We start from the raw sequence: 24,563 nt of genomic DNA, 5'->3' as shown, positions 1-24,563 counted from the left end.
TATTGTAAAGTTATCCTGGAAATACTTCTTAAACCTTCATTCATTAGAATGCCTCTGATCAATAGCATTTAAGTTAAGTGAGGTGACTTCAAGACTTTTCAGAAATGAGACTTGTTTAGTTGCTTCTTGTTGCTAGCTGCATAATTTAGGTGAGAAACTAGATTTGAATTGTGTAAATAGTCAGAATTTTTCAATTCAAATATTGTTCTTTTTTTATATGTATTTGAGCTGCTACAGGAACACAAATTTGTTTTAAGCTTTACGAGGTTTACAGAAATAATTGCAAATGTAGCAATGCTTCAGTTTAGCTTTTATTCAATATGTTCATTTCCCAGACTTTATTTTTTTTAATCATATATTAAATTTTGATTTTTAAAAAAGTTTTTTTTCCAAGAGCTATCTCTGTGATTAGACCTGAAAACAGTGAGGAAAAAAACCCTACATTGTATTACAAACATTTCTGAAAGAAGCAATGTCAGGTTTCAAGCACAGTGGGCTTTAGAGCTGAATTGTTTCCATTTTCTCCAGAAATCGCAGGGCCGTCAAGATGATCAAGGGTATAGAACATCTTTCATATGAGGAAAGACTGCGGGAACTGGGGCTGTGTAGTCTGGAGAAGAGGAGATTGAGGGGGGATCTTATTAACATTTACAAATATCTAAAGGGTGGGTGTTAGGAGGTTGGGACATCCCTTTTTTCTATAGTAGCTAGTAACAGGACAAGGGGTAATGGGATGAAGCTGGAACACAAAAAGTTCCACATGGACATAAGAAAAAACTATTTCGCAGTGAGAGTGACGGAGCCCTGGCACAGGCTGCCCAGGGGGGTTGTGGAGTCTCCTTCCTTGGAGGTCTTCAAGACCTGCCTGGACATGTTCCTATGTGACCTGATCTAGATGATCCTGCTTCTGCAGGGGGGTTGGACTAGATGATCTCTAAAGGTCCCTTCCAACCCCTACCTTTCTATGATTCTATCTATGATTATATTAATTCCATTTGTGTGTCTTTTCAGGTTGGTCTCTGTGAAGAAGGATGCAGTAAGATACTTCCATGACCTAAATGGAAGTGACATGCTGCACAGGAAACAGAAGACTGCAGAAAAATAATCACTCTGAGTATTCCCATGCACTACTAGGTTCTTAATCAGCTGTATCAGAGCAAGGTTTGAATGAAACAAAAAGTACAAGTAATGTTTGTGGTGTGTTTCCCTCTTTCCGAGAAAGAAAGGATCAGATTTCCCTATAGAACAAAAGCTAATTTGGCTACTTGAACTGTGAATTATAATAGTTTAAAAAGTTTACTTTTCTTGTAACTTTAAATTGAGAAAATTAATATTTTAAGCCAAAAAAAAAAAAAAGAAAGAGAAGGTTTTGCAGGGTAGTAATCATTTAAATCAAAGATCGCTCTCTCCATTCTTTCCCTAGATTTCATGTGATTATTCTTAAATATCTTGGGAAACCTGACAGTCTCTGCTAACCAGCACATTAACAAGTATTTTCTTTTTCATACTCTCAGGTTAAAAATTGGACATTAGCATTTTAATAAAAGGTTGTCCTGGCACATATGGAACTTTCTTCAATATTTTCTGTGTATATAGCTGGGAGAGAGTTGGGACCTGTGAGTATGTGTCAACAATTACTTCTCAATGACATATCAGTGCTTCTCATGGCTAAATCTTGTAAGAATAGGATGAGATAATGGAAAAATGTAAATTAGAAATATCAGGCACTTTACATGAAATTAATTGAACCCCTATATAAAGTATCTCTTGAGATATACTACTTGTGATTTCCTTTCTGTATTGGTGAGATAGAGATAAATGGTACAAATGATATCATTTTAGTCTTAGGTTTCATGCTAAACAATTAGAGTCAGTAAGAAAAAATTGTATCCAGTTAAAACTAAACAAAACTAAGATATCAGAAAATATCAATTTCTCTCACTCTTAGCAAATTCTTTCCCCTTGTCAAAACACATTGCTGAGGAGGGTGATTTTTTTACAGTGTAATAAAATGTATCCTTCTGACTGCTGTCCCTACTGGTATAAGGGTTACCCTTCATTTGAGGAAGGCGGGCATTGAGATTCAGAGCAGAACTTGTTTAAATAATGTGTTTTCAGTAGTTTAAATGACAGCTTCCTTTACCCACACAAGGTCTCTTTTGCTTCATTTTTGCTGCATGTTGGTTTAAGTCAGCACATGAGAAACAATGTGCAGGAAAAGGAATTAATATTGTGTCTGGAATTGTGATACAGAAAATCAATACGTGTGCTTCTGTAGTATGAAGTGTTTACAACAAAAATATTTCTCTGAGCTATCCTGGTTTACCTTCGGTCTGCGCAGCATCCTTTTGGGGCTTTGGAAGTATAAAAATTCATGATCAAATGACAAAAGAACAAGAAAATACCTGTGAAATTTGAGCAAACACTTCACATCTAAGTTCAACTTTTAAAACTAGTTGAACTGCGGCTGGAATTTTTATTGAGAAGTCAGTAGACACTTAAAGGGGTTTTCTAGTCTGCAGTAGACACAGCTGCTGGGCCTGCTAAATTGTTTATTGTTCATTGAGTACTCACACATCTTTGCGTGTACATTGTCAGGAAGCTTTTTTGAAGCATATTCAAGTTATGGGTTTGGGTTGCTGAGATAATTTGAAGAAGTTTCTTGGAACTTTTAAGTCCTAGCTTTATCACTCAAACTTGGAAAAGTAATGTAAATAGAAGAGTAAATATATATTGAAGATATTTACAATTACAGTTCTGATGTTGATTTGCATAGCCACCATGATGATTTCTTTTGGGTTCTGTATCCTGTTGTATCTGTCATTTGTCAGATTTTTTAGAATAACTCCTGGTAAAGATGATACTAAGCATAAAAATACTTAATTCTTGTAACTGATTTTTGAGATGTACCTAATTCATATTAGTCCTCAAATATATGCAAAGATAAAGTACTGTTTGATTGTTAGTGAAGACTTTTAACCAAATATCCATAGAAAGTAATTAGGAATTAAAACTGGAGGTTTAACACTTCATTGTGTAATTTAACTGAATCAGGAATTTCAAGATGATTTACAGTTCAAGGGTGTTTATTCAGTCTCATCATTATCATATTTGAATTGTGTCTGGAAATTAACAGGAATGGAAATAAAGCTAATTAATTGTACTGGTGTAGCACAATACATATGCAAAGGTCAGTGAATTTCCTTACTCATGCAGGTGCTCTTTGAAATGGTCCTTTAAATTGTTCATTTTCCAAATGATACTAACTTTATAGCTAGTTTTTAACACAATCAGAGACAATTAATATTCTAGTTTACTTCACGTGCAAATGTAGCAGCAGTGCAACATTTCATCTGAATATTCCCAGAATTTATATATGATCCTATTGTTTCATATACTTTTTCCTGGCTGAAAAAATACACTGCTTCTGACTGACCTGACACAGTCCTGCAGTGGTTTCGGTACCTCTACTTTCAGAAATACTATTTGTCCATTCTCAAAACAATAAACAGTCACAACACTCTGAAATTTCTATCTATAGTCTGCAATGCAAATATTTTTTTCATCAGATCAGATTTTTCATGAACTCAGACTTAAGGGAAGAATTGCATATGTCAAAAGTGATTTACTAACCAATCTTAATTTACTTACAGTCAGTACAGTAGATTTTGGGAATGAAAAGTTGTGAAAGTAAACAATTTTTTATCGTTCCAGATGAAACATTTGTTCCAGTATGATGTATAATGTCATAGGGATTGACTTGGATCCTTTTTATTTCAATCTCTCTACCCATAAATATGTGCTTTGAAAAAGATGAAGACTAATTAGAAATTTGTATCAAGAAATGAAATTCTTTCATTTCTACATTTGAGTCAAATGTAATTGTATCTTTCACTTGAAGAGAAATTGTTGGATACTTTAAATGGTCAACTGCTTAGATAAACAGTTTTAAATCAAATCGCTACCTGCCTTTCTTGGACTGCCTTACATGAATGATTACCTATGCCGAACAAACTAAACAATCATAAATAGATATAAATAGGTTACTCTTTGTAAATTATTGAGGAAAGTTTCCAGGAAAAAAGTTTTTCAATACAAGGAGTATACATGAGGTTAATTTTTGGAAGCATCTGACACAAGATTTCAGTGAAATAAAGGTGGTTGCTGGTGTCAAGCAGGAGCATATAAAATTGATATAAGAGAGTGTGAAGGGGACAATATATTCTCTAAAACTGTGTGCAACAGAAATATCAAAAGGAAGGTGATAAAAATGTTGTTGATGTCATATGTGGAAAAAACTTGATAAGTGTTTTGACTAGTGAATCAGAAAGTTTTCTTCTAAGGTTACAAACTGGGAGTTAAAGGAAGATAGGGACATGGTTTAGTGGTGGATATGGCCATGCTAGGTTAATGGTTAGACCCACAATTTTAAAGGTCTTTTCCAACAAAAACAATTCTATGATTCTATAAATGTGTATACTTTCATCATATAGGGTGAGAGAAACATTCGTGGCAAAGGAAAAATGTGGACAGCTACTTAGACAGCAAAGCTTACCCGGTACCACTAATACGGTGTCAACTGTTTAGTAATAGAGAATCAAAGCCAATATCAGGTAGGAATGGCTATCATCTGGTGATAGCTATGACAGGGGAGCCTGTTGTATGCTAGATCATTTGTTTTGCTATGGGTAGAGGAAAGAAAGAAAGAAAATGGACTGTTATCTTAAGCTGAGCAAGAAAAAAAGGGAAAAAACCCACTCCAATGATATCAAAGGAAACATAGGGTACTCCACTTGTTCTTTTATAATAAGAATCACTATTACTACCTTATTTTCTATGATTTGCATGAAATTAAAATATTATTAATGAGACTATCTTTGGCAATAAATACATGGATTTTGAAAATAAATTCACCAGATTTTCAAGAGAATATAAGAATATATAGACTGAGTTTTCTTGGCAGTAGAACTGAGGTATTTAGTCAAACCTATTTAAAGAACAGAAGACTTCTGTTTAAAGAACAAGTGATGATACTCAGCAAAATTCATCTTTTCACTAGTTCCAAATAAGGAAGCCTGAACTGCTGCTGCTTTGCCACAATACTAATAAAGGTTAATATTGCAAAAGTAGATTTTCACAATTTTCTTAGAAGAGCCTTAACACACTATAATAAAGCACCATAAAATAAAATTACTGATTCACTGTTATTTTTATATGATTTTAATGATTCATTGTACTTTTATATCAGAATTGTAGGTGTCAATATGTTTGGGTTATACAGATACTATTACTTATTCTCTCATGATATTTTGGGACAAATTCAGTTTGATAAGAAAGCCAACAAAATCCAAACCTTCAATTTCATTTTTCAGTACCTTGTTCAAAGATTTTGGAAAGAAAATAATCCTTTTGAAAAGCTGAATTGTCAACTGTAATCCATGCAGTAACTTTTTTTTTTTTTAAATTGCTGATTTCAGTTTTTCAAAGCAAAGCCTTATTTTATGCTCTTTATAGTTTTAAAACTGATTCGAGTAATTTTGATGACATTAATCTTCCCATTTTCTAAGGTTCAAGAAGGGAACTAAAATATTGTTCTACTAATCAGCATAGTCTTCCAGGAGACAGTCAGGGGAAGAGAGACACTGAATTCAGATTTCTCATGAAAAGGGTTGTCATTCCTAAGCAATTTAAAAGTACACACAATCTTCCTGGTTTTAATTTTAATCACCTACTGCTGTGATTGCCATCAGGTCAGTTTTACAGCTGCTAAATATTTAAAAAAAACCCACTCATTAAAAGCACCCGAGGTCTTCAGCAAAATCATGTCTCCTTCCAGAATCCAAATACAACTTTTGAAGGATAAATATGTATTCTTTCTCAAGTTGGGGGAATTTTCCACCTGCAATAAAGCAGGACTCAAAATACTTGCAACATTGCGTAAAAGAGGTAAAAGTAGTGTGAGAGCAGGCTGTGTACACAACCAAGTGGAAATAAATGAATATAGCCACTTGTGACATGCATGTTTGGCTAAGGTTTCAGTTTCAGGCTGTAACATTTCAGACTTTGGTTTTATTTAAGTTTAGGTTGAGTGCCTTAGCATGCTACAGGAATTAGCCATAATCACTAGAGTCCTACTTTGGATAATTTCCAAGTGCAAACACAGAGCTTTGAAGATTTTTGATCTAAGTACAGAAGAAGTCATTGTCTCCCTTTAAACAGGACAAGATGCTTACTTGATATAAAAAACACAAACAATATGGCTTAGACTGTAAAAGAGTGACAGCTGTGCAATTAGTACCGATATAACAATAAATGTCTATGAGAAGCTGGGGAACACACGTATGCAGCTGGTGCCAATCAACATATATCACAGTAATTTACAAGAGTCACTTGCTTGTGTAATAAATACAACAAAAGTTGAAGCCAGGAAAGTGAAAATTTACCAATTCTTGAATGGCATTTTCAACATGTTGGTCAGATATATTCAGATTTATAGTGCTCATTCTACTACAATTAAGCTTTTAGTACACGTGTAAAAAATACAGTATTTAATCTCATTGTGCACAAGTTGTCAAAAGAATCAGAAGTTCCCTTTTTGTTGTTTTTTATTCCCACTATACTGTCCAGTAGACTACCTAGTTTTTAATGTCATTGACACTACATCACAAAATTGCATAGGTATGTCATGACAAGATTTAGATTACTGAAGATGTATCAAATGCAGAAAGTTAAAATGTACTATGATAAATTTATATAGGCAAAAGAAATTTATAAGTGAGAAGAAAGTCTTTCAATGGTAGATTTTGTTGTTATAGTCAAGATTGATTCTGTGTTCCTCAGAATGTGATTGTTTGTGAAACATTGCTGTTTCATCTTTGACGCATAAATCCAGAAAGGAATTACATGAGGAACACCATATGGCCACTATTCAGACTTTTTTTTTTAAAATAAAATTTCGCCTTTTGTCTTCCTTAAAAGGTAACAATTGCTAAGTGAACTAACAGTTGGAATGCAGATCAGTCTTAACAAAATACATTCTCTAAAATAACAATCACCATTAAAATAAAAATTTCAAGTTACTGTAAGTCTAATGACGACTACCATTTACCATTGTAACATAGTGGTCACAACAAATGCTGGAGAAAAGATAAGCTGTGATTTTGGATATCATACCACAAGATGATAAAAGGACAGTGGGAAATTTTCAGAATTAAAGCACTGAAGATAAAGAATCTAATTTCCTGTATTTCTTTGTACCAAAAATGCCTTCCTCCACAACAATGCTTTGAATAGGTGTATTGTTCATGGAATTAACTGGAGGGAGCTAAAAGATTTCTTTATGTTTCTCTATATAGACAATCTTTGCTACCTTGGCCTGCATAATTTCATTTTAGAGTCTGTTAACACGGAAGTTCATATGTTCCTTTCATGAGCTTCTGTTCTTTTGCCTGGAAATTTTGTTTCCATCTATGATCTTTTAAAAACCCTCAAACTAGCATGGCATTTGTTAAATGAGCAGGTGCGTAACTGTGGGATTCCTGAGAGCAAATTAATTCAGTTTTTGCTTTGATATCACAGTCCTAGACAGAGATGATCTGAGTTTAGTTTAGGTAATTCCTAAAGCAAACTAAAATTGCACTGTCAGTGCTAGCATATTTTAAGCATCACTGCTGCTACTAGTAAGAAAATACAATCTATGTTATACTATAATTTGAGAATACATTTTGTTTAAATGGACAAAAATACCCTGGAAATTAGTGATGCTTTTATATAATTTTTAAACTTAGTTTCTCTTCCTATGTTTAACATCTATTTTACTTAGTGAGTTTTTAACATTTTTAATACAAATTTTAAGCTTCTACAGAAATTCAATCTAAATTCTCAGGTAGAGTTTTTAAGTGACACTTTGATCGGAACCACTTCTGTCAAGGACTGCATTCATTAACTACCAGCTTTCTGGAGAAATGTCTGCAGTACACTTCAGTATGCTTTTTCCATCTGACCACACACACAGATGTACTTCTAGGGAAATGTTTTCAAGACAAAATATTTGTAAGGGATATTTGTTTTTCTTTTTCTTCCTGCCCCTGAGCTAAATGCTCTCAGAAGCTATTAAAAAGTGAGCACTCTGAATTCATCCTAATCAACTTCAAATACAAATGACTGAGGCTGCAAACTTTCTGAAGCAGAAAGCACAGAAAATTGATACAAAAATCCACACTGCTCTTTCAGCAATGCCACTGAATTAAAAAGAATAAATTGCATGAATGTTAAATATACTTTGCAGAATACTTTGTTTATTTACACAGTTCAGTAGGCTCTATACAATTTAGAGTTTTTACTTGTATAATTAACCTATTGGCCTCACATAAAGAAGTATAGAAACAATACAAGTCTTTTACTAGTTAGCTATTTCAGCAAATGTGAATATTGATTTTGTTGTTTGAATTACTGCACAAAAATAGTTTTCAAATTAAAGGAAAAAAATATGACAAGCAGTCTGGAAATCCCTCTCTATGCTCTTCCCATTTACTGCTCATCTGCCTCAGTCTTTAAAGAAACTGATTTTTAACAGTTTTGATAATCAGAATTGTATATATTTCAGAGAAACAAAATTTGTTTAGTCTAAGTCTCAAAATCACATCTGAATAATCTTAAATATGAGAAGGCCTCAAGTCTTCATATCAACATCATGACTAAGAAGTTTTCAGGTTGGCTATCAGTGAATTAGCCTTCAAGATTATGCTGGTAGAGTTAAATATTTGGTTTTATATTGATTTACTAAGAAAGCAGTAAAATCTCAGAAACTCTGGCTAGTTAGTCCCTGTTCTTCCATGCATTTTTTTACAGCATGGATGGCATTTACAGAAGGCTGTTATTAAACATTTAGTTGTTGTATATTTCTGAAACAACCCTGTAGATGAACAGAAAAGCTAAGCTGTTGGCAGCTTTGGCTTCTTGCTAGCTATACTTCTGTCTCCTGTCTGTGTGTTGACTCCTTGCTAGCATGGACTTCTACTCTCCAGTGCTTACACAGTTTTATGGCTATTTCTTCTGGACAACAGCTGAGTTTTTACTATCAGACATTGTAAAAACAACATTTCTGCCTCTGTAAGGCTAGAAATCAACCATCTAAAACTGTAATGACATGTGAAGGTAAGAAAAGATATTTCATGCTTTTATTGTCCCTCTGTAAAGCCCTGTCCTATGAAATGGATTTACTATTTAAAAAATAACCGATTGTCTTGGACTGAGATAAACATAGCATTTTTTATATGTATTTATTCTCAGATAGGTCTAACACAAAAAGGTTAAGTAAATTGTGTGATGACGGATTCACCCCCAGAGTCAATCTTCTACAGAATTTGCAGCACTAAATTGTCATTTTTTTTCTGTGTGTTGCTGTCAGAACTACTAGCTCTTAACTATTAGTTAAGAAGAGCTTAGTAGCTTTCCCAGGGATTCCCTGTCCTCTTCTTAATGGCGTTGCTCTAAATTTCTTGCAGAACCTGCTTACATAGGAGAAAAGAGAGTTGAAAACAATTTTCTTTCCATTTCTTTTGCTTTCTGCTAAATCCCAGGTAGAAGCCAAAGACTAAGATCTGGAAGAAATTAACTTTTCAGTCCATCTTATCAGCAAAATTTTGCACCTAATGTGGTAAAAACCTGTTTTTTGTCTGGTCTTAGTAGATTGAAAATGGTAATATCAACATTATGGAGTTTTAAAGCATTGGACAATTTTATTCTTTCATAAATATTAAGATAATACCTTATCATTATTGGAAATTAAACACGAAATTATCACTACTAGTGGTTTTGTGTGACAAAGTGTCTTTGTTTTTTTCCCCATGTGTCAAAATCTTCATGATAAATCTGAGCAGCCCATTGAAACCCTTGCTCCTACATTTTAACTTTGGGGATGTAGTCAGCCTGTCAGTCATCCTGAGTGGGTTAAGACCTGCTTTGTACTCCCCTGAAACCTGAAACATGGTGCAGGGATGTTTGTAAGAGTGGTGTGTTCAAGGATCGGTGTATTGACATTCACTTTCTCGGAGGAGTGGGAATTACTATGGCTATAAAGGAAACAGCTATTCTTAGCCCTTCACAGTCTTTCATAAGCTGCAGGTGTATACTGACAAACGTGATGGGGGGAAGCAGGTGATCAAAGTGCCTCTGCTCCTTTACCATCACTCTTGGTTACAGGGATCAGATTGAATTGCAGTATACAGTATACCTGGCCTGTGCTGTAGCCCTGCTTAGTGTTGGGTTAGTTAGAAAGACCACGATGTCGTTCCACTACAAGAACTAAAACTTCACAGTCTGATTCTGAGCTCATCTATTGTCATAGTTTAAGCCCACATGGCAGCAAAGTACCATGTAGCTGCTCACTCACCCCCTTCATGCACACCCCACCTCCTTTAGAATGGTGGAGACCCCAGCAAGGTGGGAGAAGAAAAGACAACTAAGGGCCTTGTCAATTGAAACAATGGCACAGAGGGTTCATTTGCCAGTTCTGGTTTGAGGCAAAAAAAAAACCTGACCACTTGATTTAGGGAAGAAAACAACAACAGTTTAATCTCCTACTAACTAGAAACAGAACAGACAGAAAGCAGAAACAGAGGAGGAGATTATTTAAATAACTGAATGAAATGGCCAATGATTCCTAATGAAGGCTTTGACCCACCCTTTGGGGAAGACCATTTGCATTTTGCGTGTGTGATTTTACCTGCTAGTCATATGGATATAATTCAACAACTGATCCCCCTCCCCAGCTCCAAAGTCATGTGCTGATCTGAATTTGGTGCCTGGTCAAAGAAGAAATACAAAACTCAACCTACCTCTGAAAAAAGCTGGCTCTGTGAAGAGGAGGGAACAGCTAGAATGTAAGGGAGGACGGAAAGCTTGTACTTGAAAAGGCCACAACATATAAATGTTTCAAAAATTATAACAAAAACAGGAGAAAAAGCTATATGAAACAATCCAAGAACTATAAAATGACAGATCCCAACTCTCCTTGGCTTCTATTGAGTGATTAAACATGAAATATATATATTAGAAATATATTTCTATTTTATAGCTACATACTATTCAAAACTCTGTAACGTCCATCTGACTAAAGTTTTCTCAGATATAAAGCAGTGGAATTAAAGTCTAAGCAAAGCTAATACATTTAACTCAAAAGGTCAAAGAATTAATTTATAACATTAGCATATTTTTTGCTGGTTTTTCTTTTCAGGATTTGAACAAAGAACTTCTGTCTGAAGAGTCAGAATAGATTTTAAATAGTATTTTTGTATATATATATATATATATATATATTTCTGTTTGAAAGGTCAAGATAGCTTCCAGAGGGTTTGAAAGTGCAGCAATGTACCACTTTATACACTTTTGATATGTTTATTTGCCTCAGGCAATTAGTCAGCCCTAATATGTCAGGAATTAGAAAGGGATGAAACTGGACTAATATCTGTGTCACTTTGAAATAATAGCGAATAAAGCACTATTTTTCCACAGCTTTTTACTAGAATGCAGTCTAAATTTATCCCTAATCCGGCCTACCAGAAGAAAATTTTGCAAGACTAGGTCAGAACACCTTAAGACCTATTTTGACTTTGCTTTTATTTTATTGAACACTGTTGTGGCTTTGAATATTTAAAACCTGGTGAGGTTCATGGAACTAGGGTACTTCAGGACAAAGGAAGCCTCTCTATGTATATAGATTTGTCTAAACTCAACTGTCCTGAATGTTTAAGTAAAATTATGTATGCATGCAATGATCCTAATCCAAATGTGAAAACTACATGGAATGTGACAACTACATGGAATGTGACATACAAAACAGCTGGTTTTATTATGCACTGGATTGAGAAGCACTCTAGCCAAGCCAAGTAGGATGGTATGTCAGTGTCCTGATGTGCTGATACCACATTGATGTAAGATCTTTATCACTGTCAGCTCATGCACCTTCTTTATGTAGTGGAGATGTGTCCTCTTAGGCTGCAGATGGAAACTAAAGTTCAGATGCATTCTTAGATAGTTACAATAGAGTTCATCTATACATATTAAATTTCTCATAATTTTAAAATTTAAAGGACATGTGCTTCACCCTCTGTGGCATTGACTCATATCAGCTTTCTATAAACAAGTAAAATTATGCTAAGTTAATCAATATGGTAAAGCTGAAAGAAAGTAAAAGCAGAACAATGAAACTCAACATTTAAATAACAGAAGCATATGATATTAAAGTTCGGATATCAGAAATAAACTTAACATTTTTCTCTAATATCATAAAACTATAATAATAAATATCATTGAACTAAAACAGTTACCTAATACACAAACCCATACAACTGTTAAAAGCAGATATATCTTTTCATCATAAACTTCCTATGAGCTAAGCTTCTATATTAAGCTTCAGTAGTGTTTTACTTTTTTCAGAACTGAAGCCAGGCTTACATACAAACATGAACTTACAATGAGGTAGAATTGGATAAACTGACCCTGGCTTTTGGTCGTTTTCACTAGTATTATGTTTTTTGGTTTTGCAACAAAAAGCCTTTAACTAAATATGGCAAAACTGTGTAATTTTATAGCAGTTCATCTTTGGCAATTACTACTTTGTTTTGGGTTTAATATTTTCTAAGGTTATACTACTCTATTTTTTTCCTTTTTTTTTTTTCCCCTGAGAGAAATAAAGCATATTTTCACCATGTTACAACATGTAGAAAGAAACAAGTTGGAGAAAAAACAAATGTCCTAAATGCATAATTTCCAAACAATGAATATAGCTTGTATTTAAAGAAAACATCGTATTGAAAAGACTGTTTTAAGGGAATTAAATGTAACTGATTTTTTCTATGATCACATTAATACAGATGTTATGCTGGAGCATTAATGCTTTTACAAAACCTTGAATTCTTTTTTTCTTATCACAATGTATTTTTTCACACAAAGAAGTTTTTAAGGCTTCTGATTCTTGATAATTTCAGAATCTACTGGTGAAAATGTTTATCAAAATTACTCATCTCTGGGTCAGAGTTGAGGCCACGTCTTGTAAGTATTGCACTGATCCAGAGTTTGGATACCATACTTTAACTTGACTGAGCTTTAATTCTCAGGAAAGTACTCAAAAGACAACTAAAAACGGAATGGAGAAGACAAGGGACAACTGGGAGAGATTTGAACCCAGAACTTGCACCCAGGAGAGGTTTTAGCTCAACAAAAAAAGGACATTTTTTACAGCAAGAACAGTGATTTACTGGAACAGCCTTCCCAAGGACATGACGGTCTCCATCACTGAAGGCTCTCAAGATGTGATTGGAGGTGCTACATAGTCTCATCTAGTCTCTCTTTTACACAAAAAGCTGGACCAGATGGTCTTTTGAGGTCTCTTCCAACCTAGGTTATTCTATGATTGTATTACTACTTACAAGGTATTTTGTTTTCCATCTTGTGCCATTGATGTTGAAAGTCTTCCCAACTCTTTCCTTCTTGGAATGCTGTGTCCAATCTATCATCTCTATTCCACTCTGGTTATGACATTGAAGTATGTGATAGATAGAAATGAGACACCCTGAATCAGCCATAAGCCATTAGGCTTAAACTAGTAAATCCTTCTGGGCTACTGTTACACATGTATTTTTTATCAGCTCATATTTGACACAGCTCAGTCACATCAGTCTGCAAAAGACCACACAGACAACTCCTTGGAGCCCCTTCTGTATGCATGAGTGGAAGAGAACTGCATTTTTCCAGGTTATAGAAAACATGACACAAACTGAGATGTGAGATGAGACTCTCATTTCACAATCTAGTTGGTAATGGAAGGCAAACGTTACAGATATGCAAACTATTTCAGATAAGAACTGGATTGTCAGACTATACTTAGGATATAATTTGAGTTGTGGTTATTGATGGAAAGCATAAATTATAAGAAATCATGTATCAATTAGGAGTACATGTGTTTTTTCATTTGCAAAAAGGTAGCATGAGATTTAATATTTATGTCAGAAGAAGAAAACCAGTGAGATACCAATGCAACTGCAGCAAAGCTTTGAATGATGAATAAAAATATAGTTCAGAAGACATTCCAAAAGAAAGAGCATGGCTGTTCAAAAAGAATTAAGAGATGACAGCATCAGTGAGGGGATAAAAAAATGTCAGGAAGGGGACCAGTGCCAAAGCCACCTGATAGTGAGAAGTGTGGTTCTCAATTTTGGGTTACCAGAGGTTATTAGAGATGTGATCAAGAGTAGCCTAATAAAGTACAAGTGGTAAAACTAGCCTGGAAGTAGTCCAGGTGGATCTGAAATAGAGAAAAACTACTCAGTGCTACAGGATATTTGCTGAAATTAGAATTAAAAATGAAAAAAAAAAACATAATGTGTGCTTATTCTTTTTAAGATACGATATACTATACTTTATTTGTGCATAGATGGTGAAATAGTAGGAGCAAAGAAGCTAAAGAGAAGAGTAGCCAGCAGCATTCCTTCACATATCTTGTGGAACAGGCCCCAGCAGTATAAATTATCATATTACTATTGGCTTCAATGTTGTCTTGACTTTTGAAGTGTCCCAAGGGACTTCTAAACCCATAAAGGCTTATACCTGTATAGGAAAGCAGCTTTATTTTTCATTTCTATTTTGGTCTTAGGTGAATGCTGGAAATCTGATCAGAAAATCAACAGGAATGTTTGAAAACATCATCATTAGTATTTTGGCATATTGCATAACATCTTATTACACTCTGTGGGGTTGGGATTTTTTTCATTTCTAGCATGATTCATGATTTACTTCAGTGAATCAAGGAAAGTTCAAACAACTCACAAATCATACAAAATGTATAAATTCTTCAGAGAAACGTAATTCAGGAAAGCCAGGTGCACTGGATACAGATCCAATTTTCAGCACATACTGAGTACAACAAATGAGAGCACAAGACTTAATATGGTATATCTAGCAAAAGTTAAATAGCATAACACAATCAGAAAATAAGTTTATGGAGGATTCAGTAGCAAACTGGAATGTATCCATATGCTGACAATGATAACAAAAAACTAGTTTGAGATTGGTAAACTTCATGAGTAACCAGATTTAAAACTTTTAGTGAAACCTCATAATAAAGTGAATGCTTCATGAATATTTTCCTTTTGCGGTGGTTTAGGCACATCAGGGAACAAAAGACCACGATTAGCCTCAATTACCAAAGACCTGAGGATTGCCAAAGGGCAGGGAGAGTTTAATTGGCACTTAAGGTCCAGGACAAAACAGACCAGGCTACTCGGCTTGGGGAAGAAAACAGAAAATAATTTAATGCAATACCAACTAAACCATAACCATGAAATCCCAAAACATAACAAACATAAAACAATACAGAGTGGTACAATGATGAAGAGTCTGATCAGCCTTTCAAGAACACCTTCTCCCTACGCCTCCCCTCTTCCTGAGCTCAGAGTCCTGGTCCTGGTGTTTTTACCTCCTCCCCACCCTGAATGGCTGGGGGACAGGGAATGAGGGTTTCAGTCAGTCTATTCCTGATAGCTTCTGTTTGTCTCTCCTCAGGGCAGATGAGCTCCCCACCAGTCCTCCCTGCAAGTCCATGGGGTACCATACACATATGGCAGCCCTGCACGGGCTGCTCTGATGTGCATTTATCCCAAAAGCTGCAGCATCTTTCTGTCTCTCATGTGGGGCTGCTCTGCAGTGTGCAGGCTCTCCAGCACGGCCTGGGCCATGGCCATCTCCCCACACAGTCCCTCGCCCGTCCAGGCTCACTCACACGGAGCTGCTGGTGGCTCTCAGTCCTGCCATGGTCCTCCATGGGTTGCAGGGGTACAGCTGCATTCTCGCCACAGCTTGCAGAGGTATCTCTGGTCTGGTGCTCCTTCTTCCTTCCTCCTTCTCTGACTATGGAGTCCGCGTAGTCATCTCCATCTTGTATCACTCTTACACCTCCTGCCAGCACTTCAAATTCCCATCTCTAAATAGTGCTGGCAGAGGTGTCAGATTGGCCCAGCCGGGCCGGAGGTGGCGGAGAGTTCAAAAACTCTTTACCGGGTCATCACCGAGACCTGCTCCCCCTGTTACCAAGCAAAATCAGCTCCTTGCTAAACCATGACACCCTTCTCCTAAAAAGCCATTCTTGTCATTTCTAACATCCTTGTCTTTTCATCACTCGTTTCTCTACACAGAGATCCTTTTTCTATGGTTCTCTATTTCTATATTTGTTCTGAATAAAACTTTTCCATCTTTCTCTGTCACTTCATAAATATGATTAAAAACCTCTACAATAGCTTTGATGAAATTAAAGAGAAAAACAATAATCCTACTACCATGCACCAATGAAGAAGCTGACTCAGTCCTCTCAAGAGCCACCCTGTAGCTACCGGGAGGATGTTCTTATATTCCCTCTGAAGTCATCCCTCTTCTAGTACAAACAAACCCATACCCTACAGCCTCTTCTCACAGGGTAAGTGAGCCCCAATCAGCTTCATCCACTCAACTCACTCTCTTTTATTGATATCTTTCTGGTATTCATAGAATCATAGAATCATTTGGAGGCCCAAAGGTGAACATAGTATTTTATATGTGGCTTACCAAACATAACAGGGCTAGAAATTCAAATTTATGTAGGAAAAAAAGCTTTTTCAGAGAGAAATAGTGTGTTTCTTTGGTAAAATCTGTTAATGATTCCTTTTAATAACATTTATAAATACCCGGTGTTATAGAGGAATGCTACAGGATAATGCCTATGATTTACTCATATCTTGCTCATTAATATAAGTCCCAGTCATATCAAGAGTAAAAAGAACTTGATAAATGTACGTGTACATGTAAACTGAAGTTTTTTCTTGTTTGGAAATGACTTATTTCTACTTGATATATCCAGAAGAGAACTGTTGCAATATTTTTGTAAATAGTGTCAGTTACAGTTGTCTTTTTTGCTGAAATATAATTAATTTGAACTTCATAGAATGCAACTTGTGATTAATTACACTTTAATATGCTATATTAGTTCCTTTGTAAAATCCATACATTTAAAATAAGTTGTGATAGACTCTTGATTTTACTATGATGTACCTTTTATGAAAAAAGACTGGAAATACTTTATACGATAAATTCTTCCTAAAGATGTGTATATCCTGACTCCTCAATCTAAAAGGTGCTATTGCATACATGTAAGGTCAGATTTTGGTGTTAGAGTGGTATGATAAATTTTTGAAAACTAAGTAAATATATATGTATTTATTTATGTACATGTGTAAATATATATGTGTACTGTTTTGGACTTCTCGTACTCATCACAGATTAAATCAGTGTCTTGAAAGTTTGATTTCCGTGTTCAGCTTCCATAAATTCAGATCCTTTAGGCAGAGAATGACTACAATGCTCTGCATTAGATTGTTTGCTTATAAACAAAGACTCCAGGGACTTTCAGTCAGAGAACATAAAATGAAGCAAGTGAGCAAACAGAATACATTACAGCATTAATGCATTTGAGGATATACGGGTGTCAGTTCAGGCAGGACCTGCACTGATGATCAGTGCATCTGCATGGATGGCCATCCTTAAAGGTGAATCAACTGGATGTTCCCTTAGGTTGATACTGTTTAAAAAAAACCACCAGCTTCTAGGCAATGACACGGCCTACTTCACAGACCATGACATGAGGCGTTCATCTTCTCATATACCTGGTGTACAGCTGTATATGCTGACAAATGGAAATAAATTCCTTTTCTGAAAACAATTTCACACCATCATCTGTGCTAAGAAACACACAGTTTCTTGCAAGACTTTCATTGCAAGGGATGGTTATTCTAGATGTAATAGTCAGTATGACGGAAACAAGTCTTGTGTTAGGAAAGAAAGAGAAGTGGTGAAAGAAATTCAGAATGACTGTAAGGAGCAGAAAGAGATAAAAGGAGAGCTGTAGGTAGAGGTAATGATTGAAGCACCTGAAAGAATGAAAGAGATCTGAACTTATTTTAGAAAAATAAATAAATACAAATAGCACACAGAGAAAAAACATGAGAACTTGAACAGATGATTAACAAGGCAAATAAGAACTTCACAGATAAGTCATGAGAAAACAGTCATATTCTTCTCATAATCATGCATTAGGAGTATTTTTTGTTGTTGATTTTTTTCTTCATTTGTTAAATCAAATCTGGTAACACAAACTGTCATGTTTTTGTGAGGAGTTGCTTTTTGCTTGGTAACAGGGGGATGGGGCTGCAGTGCAGACCCTGGTACAGAGTTCTTGGACTTTCCCCAACTCTTGGGTTCAGACCCACGTCCAGCCTGGCTGGGCCAATCTGGAGCCTCTGCCATCACTATTTAAGGATGGGAATTTGAAGTGCTAAGGAGGAGGTGACCATGCAGACCCCACAGTCAGAGAAGGCTGAAGGAAAGAAGGAAGAGCACTGGACTGGAGACCCCTCTGCAACCCGTAGTGAGAACATAGACTGTGCAACTGCAACCCATGGAGGGCAATGGCAGGACTGAGAGCCATCAGCAGCTCTGTGTGAGTGCACCCGGACAGGCAGGAGACTGTGTGGGGACACGGACATGGCCCAGGTCATACTGGAAACCCTGCGTGCTGCAGACCCACATGAGAGGCAGAAAAGAGCTGCAGCCTTTGGGACAAACGCACATTGGAGCAGCCCGTGCAGGGCTGCCAGGTGTGTGAGGTACCCTTCAGAGGTGCAGGGAGGACCAGTGAGGAGCCCACCTGCCCTGAGGAGAGACAAATGGCTGAAGCCATCAGGAATAGACTGACTGGAACCCCCATTCCTTGCCCCCCTGAGACATTCAGTGGGGGAGGAGAAAAAGACATTGGGATCAAGGCTCTGAGCCCAGGAAGAGGTGGGGAGCGGGGAAGATTGGCTTGAAAGGGTTGGATGTGTTCTTCATCATTGTAACACTCTGTGTTGTTTTCCATCCAGTATGTTTTGGGGTTTTATGGTTATGTTTTAGTTGGTGTTGGATTAAATTATTTTCTGTTTTCTTCCCCAAGCTGAGTAACCCTGTCTATTTTGTCTGGGATCACAAGCGGCAATTAAGCCCTCCCTGCCCTTTAGGAATTCTCAAGTTTGTGGCACTCGAGTCTAATTGTGGTCTTTTTCCCTGGATGGACCTAAATCATCACACAAGCCTAAGGTGACTTTGCAATTTAGGAACATTTTTCACTTGAGCAAAGGGAATTTTAAAGCAAAATATCTCTGCTGCCTTTCCTCTGTAAAAACAAGTTTCTTTGCCCACAGAATGTGAAATCTGTGAAACATTTTGTCTGGACAATATTCTTTATAGATATGTGTTTTCCTTTATGTTGCCTATAGTTTGTTGTTCTAGAGGCTATATCACAAGTTATGAAAAAGTAATATTGGCATATATATAAATAAAACACTTTATTTAATGTAGTTAAGATGTATTGACCTGATCTTGGCTTCACATGTGTTTCACTTCACTGATAGGTGAAAATAAGAGCGATCAGGATGATATACTGCATACTGAAAGTTGCTTGATGATCCTTCTTACCTGATTGACAGTAAAAACTGGTGCCCCTTCAGTGTCATCAAAACATCTAGAGTCATGGTCCTCACTTAAGGCATGAAAGATTAAAGAGAACTTCCTTATCTTTCACTTGAAGAAACTTCACAAAGTTCACTCTTTCCACCTGGAAACTTATCTTTGGGAATGTAAAATGAGGCAAATTCATCACCAGGATTGAGAATTTGTTGCTGATTTTCCCCCTAAAGCTACCTAACAGATAGCAATCTGGAGCTGAATCATCTCAGCTGTTGAATAGATGGAGTGGTGTCTGGCTGGAAGCAGCAGCTTGATAGTGTGAGAGTGTGATTTAGAGACGTACAGGAAGAACTAATCCCCTCCCTAACACTGACTTTTACAGTGTAGCTTTTTTAGACTGTATATTGGAACTTAGATACATAAATCCAAGAAACCCCACTCTCCTTACCATTAAGATGGATAGCAGTGCAGTGGCAGGACTCCATTATAACAGCTATTTTTGTTAAACAGATGTACTAGCTTACTGTGGGCATCTGTGTGGGCTCTACTGTGAGGTTCTTATAGAAAGATATGTTTTGGGGCTTATTGTGTTGCATTCCATTCCTCTGTACTGTCTCCCTCACTTTTGCAATCAGTGTAGTTGTAGTTAGTTAGTATAAAAAATTAATACTTCTTGTCTTCGTGGCTTGTGGTCTCCTAAGACCCCTCTTTTGGACTATGACAGACATGTCTAGACCTTGAAGACGTGATAGTGGACAAATTGAATTTCAGAATTGAAAGGTCATTTCAAATAAATTTTATATTTCCCCTGTGATGATCTGTTGTAAATAAATCATGGTCTAATGGCTGCATTTGTGCTTGCCTTGGATATAAAAGATTAATAGATTTTTATAGAACTTAAAGCCAGAAGGGACCATTAGATCATATAGCCTGACTGTCTGATATCTCAGGTCATTACATTTCACCAAGTTGCCCTTATATTTGATGTCATAATTTCTGTTAAACAGAAGCATGTCTTCCAAATAGAAGGCCCAACTTGATTACAAGACATTTGGACTGGATGAATTAAAGTTAATAGTGTGTATCAAAAACTAGAGCTAGGTGTAATTTTTTTTTTTCCCATTGAATATTGCCAATTTGATATTATTGTAGTCATTTGCACTGAAGGTCTTATTTCAAGGATTTTTTTTTTTTTTTTAGAAAAAACAGGTATTATTGTTTCAAAGAGGAAAAGAACATTTTTGCCTTTTCACAGACACAAGATAAATAGAAGTATGAACTGAAATGAATCATGTTCAAAGAAAACCCCCAAGATTTTGATAAAGAGGAGAAATAACTCGAATGAAAACAAGTGATTGTTCAGTTTAGACTAGATTATAAGGAAAAAAGGTATATTTGGAAATATTTGTTGTGAAAGCTGTTTCCTACTAGGTCTTCTCAAAGATAAGAGGTTTTTCTTTCACATCTCTAATTTTAATTAATCTACTTTAAGTTTCCATTAAAGTTAGTAATGACTGTCATACCTTGCTTGTGTATCTGCATTTGCCTTACATTAAATTAATTTTATTTGAATGGGTCAGTATTACAAATGAGCCACATTACTGTGTGGCTAACTGCATTCATCATTTCTTACCATTTCACCAAGCTGTAATAATTTTCTAAACACTGATTTTACATCAACTTCCATGTCGTTAATGAAAATTTTGTTTTATATTGATTAAAATCTCTAAAGAACTTACTGAGTAACTTCAATTCTATGTTGATTTCTCATCAATAATTACTGTTAAAATTCTTAAACTTCTAATTGATTCATTAAAAAGACTCCTTTTCCTTAGCCTTATTCCAAGTATGTTTTCCCTTGATTCAGCATCTTTAACCAATTATACGTGACATGGAATTATACTGATTACATGCATTTTCAAAATATACTTATATTGGATAAATATATAATATTTTATAGTAGATAATATTATACATTCGTTTAAAAATATTATATATGCAACTGGTTTTATTTTCTCCAGATACCTGTCTTGAATTCACTTCTGAATTGGGATGGATGTTTAACTGAAGTGGTGACCTTTCTCATATGTGAAACTCTAAATTTCCTTTTGTGAATATAAAACTTACACTCCAAAATAAACACAATAGAAGTACATCTTACATTGTATTTAATTTCTCTTTACTGTATAGTAATAAATCAAGTGTAATAGGACAAGTTGCACCTTTCATTTTTGTTGCATTATAGAAAGCGCACATTCATTTTTACTTGATTTTTTCCAGTGCAATATTAACAGTCTATTAAATATTGTGGTACTCTAGAATAGCAAATCACAGAATCGTAAGAGTTGGAACGGATCTTGAAAGATCTAGTCTAACCTCCCCGCCAGGCAAGACCTCCTAGAAATTAATAACATATAAGTTTACATTTTCCTAATCAAAGGAGGACTGTACTTTTTTTTACTAGATATTAGAATGTACACTGCTAGGGCTTTATTGTTTAGAATTGTTTCCTTGCCTTGTCTTCTACTGAACAGTGTGTGTTAATCAGATAGCTCTCTTGGATCTCACTTACTGTAACAAATTTGTCGAATGTACACTCTATTTATGCATATATTTGCATATGAAACCCAAAGCAGATGTGTAATTAGAAAAAAAAAATCAGAAGCAACTTAAAAGTCTTTTTGGATATATTACTATTTTTGTGGTTTTTGAAAGTAGAGATATGTATTATATGGCAATAAGACATTTGCTAATTGTAATTAAAATATATTTCAGAAATTATATGAGTGAATTCTATTGGTCACCATGTTATGGCATAGCCGAGACATTTCCTATTCAAATGTGAAACTTTCCTTTTCCCATCCTTCTGTATGTACCTCCTTATGTTGCTGGTCAGCAGTGATTTCAGCTATCTGGAGATTGTTTCTTCAGGAACAGAGAAAATGAAAGACGCGTGTAGTGTTTTACAATGGCATAGTGGCAGTGCTAATCTAATAGAAAAGACAGTGAATGAGCACACAGTTTTGGTTGGCTAGATAATGTTCAGCTGTCTAGCCTCAGAGATGATATTTTTATTCAGAATATAAAAGCAACTTTGTGTTCTACTCTGATGCTCGGAATCAGTCATCTAGACACCCTCTGGGCAGTCTCTAAAGCAGTAAGCCTGGATGTGCATTTGCAAACGGATTCTCAGCTGTCAGCTGATGAACTGAGTTGAACCAGCCTGATGGATGTGAAATTATCAGTGGGCTAGAGTGCCCTGTAGACAGAGCTAGTTCTAGAAACTAAATGAACTGTCTAGTTTCTGCCCCAGTTCAGTGTGTTGGTGTCTAGTGCACCAGAACATGTAGTTACATTCAAAAAGAGCCTAAAATCAAATGGAAAAAAAACCAAAACAACCAAACCCAAGAGTGGAAGCAACAATTGCAGGTTGCCAGAATGTGAGGTATGCACCAACTAGCACAATATTTAAATACAATTGTAGATATGGTAAAGATCAGGTTTAAGGTGTTGTTCCTTTACAAAGAGTGACATGCAGTTCTGTGGAGGTCAATCTTCAATGTCGTATAAGTTCTCACGACAGATTATAGTCCTCTTTTTGTGAAAGAATAATTTTGTCCTGTCTTTTTTTCCTAAAAGACCTGCTCCACTTCTAGTTGTCCCTCAGACTAAATATCAAGAACATCCAGTTAAAGCTTTCAGCAAAAGCTGAATTTAAATTCCTTCAGGAATCAGTTAAATCTCTATAGTAACTATAGAGATTATATAGTACTATCTTTATAGTAACTACTACTTGTATAAAAATCATTGATGTTAGCTTTAATAACTGTTACATCATCTATTATATTAAAGGATAAGCAAATGAAGGAAACTGCATGTGGATAATGAATTTTTTGAAAGGTGTAAAAATACTAAATATTATAATTTTGGTCTCTCTATATATACACATATATATGTATATAACCCTAAATGTATGTATATTTTATATAAATTATTTTTAAAAAGATACATACAATTTAGCTTATACATTAAAAAGAGTGGGGTGCATAACTGTATCCCAGTTGACATAAGTTAGTTTACTAAAATAACCATTTTTTAGAGTAACTCCGTTATTACCCAGTGCCAAAAAGTTAACCTGATAACTAATGTGAGTTATTTTTCTAGGTGTTTTTACGATACAGATGTTTATAAAACTATGTTCATATTTCAGACAAGAATTTGTGATTCATTTAAGGATTAAAGTTAAAAGTGCATTTTTCATGTACTACTTTGAATCATATCTAATTTGGTTTAAGCTTGTTTCATTGGAATGTAAGTTTAATTTAAATCTAAAAATTTTGAAAAGTGTGAGGTTTTTCCACAAATACACTACTTACATAATATTTTTTTTCTAAAATGTTATGATCTAAACCAGAGAATATCAAAGGAAAACAATTCTTTAAGCACTACACATAACATAAGGGAATCTGTCAGCTCTATCTCATTATACTGTTGTAAAATATATGACTACTTATGGGGTTAATATACAGACTTCTTTGAGGGCCAGAGGCTTTATTTACAACAGTTTGTAGATTGTAGTAAGAGCTTTTTTTTTGACAAAGGAATACAAGTCTGCAAAAAAACTTTCATTACTACCTGAATTCATTGGTAATATTAGAGCTAATATCATCCCTGGTATGTGCTTATTAAGTTCATCACTTTGAGTGGCACCTTGACGTTTATAGCCTCTGAATGCCAGCTGCACGAGATTATAAGCCTAAAGCAGCCGTTTATACCAATGTTGTTTTCCTATATCTGAGAAGCAAGCCTCAAGCAGTCAAATAGAATGAAGTATTTTCTTCTCCCACGAACAAAACTGTTGAAGAAAATTAGTTTTGCCAGTATTTCAGTCTTCATGTGATAAAGTTAATGGAATGTTAAGAAGTTCAGTAAATAAATCATTTGGTGCTCCTCACAGGAAAAAAAAAAAGAAAGAAGACCTATAAAGATATTGGTTACATGATCATTTTAGTCATTTAAACACTGTAATCTGACAG

The sequence above is a fragment of the Colius striatus genome, chromosome 3 (genome assembly GCF_028858725.1).
Source record: "Colius striatus isolate bColStr4 chromosome 3, bColStr4.1.hap1, whole genome shotgun sequence".
NCBI classification, from domain to species: domain Eukaryota; kingdom Metazoa; phylum Chordata; class Aves; order Coliiformes; family Coliidae; genus Colius; species Colius striatus.
This window is presented reverse-complemented; position numbering follows the sequence as displayed.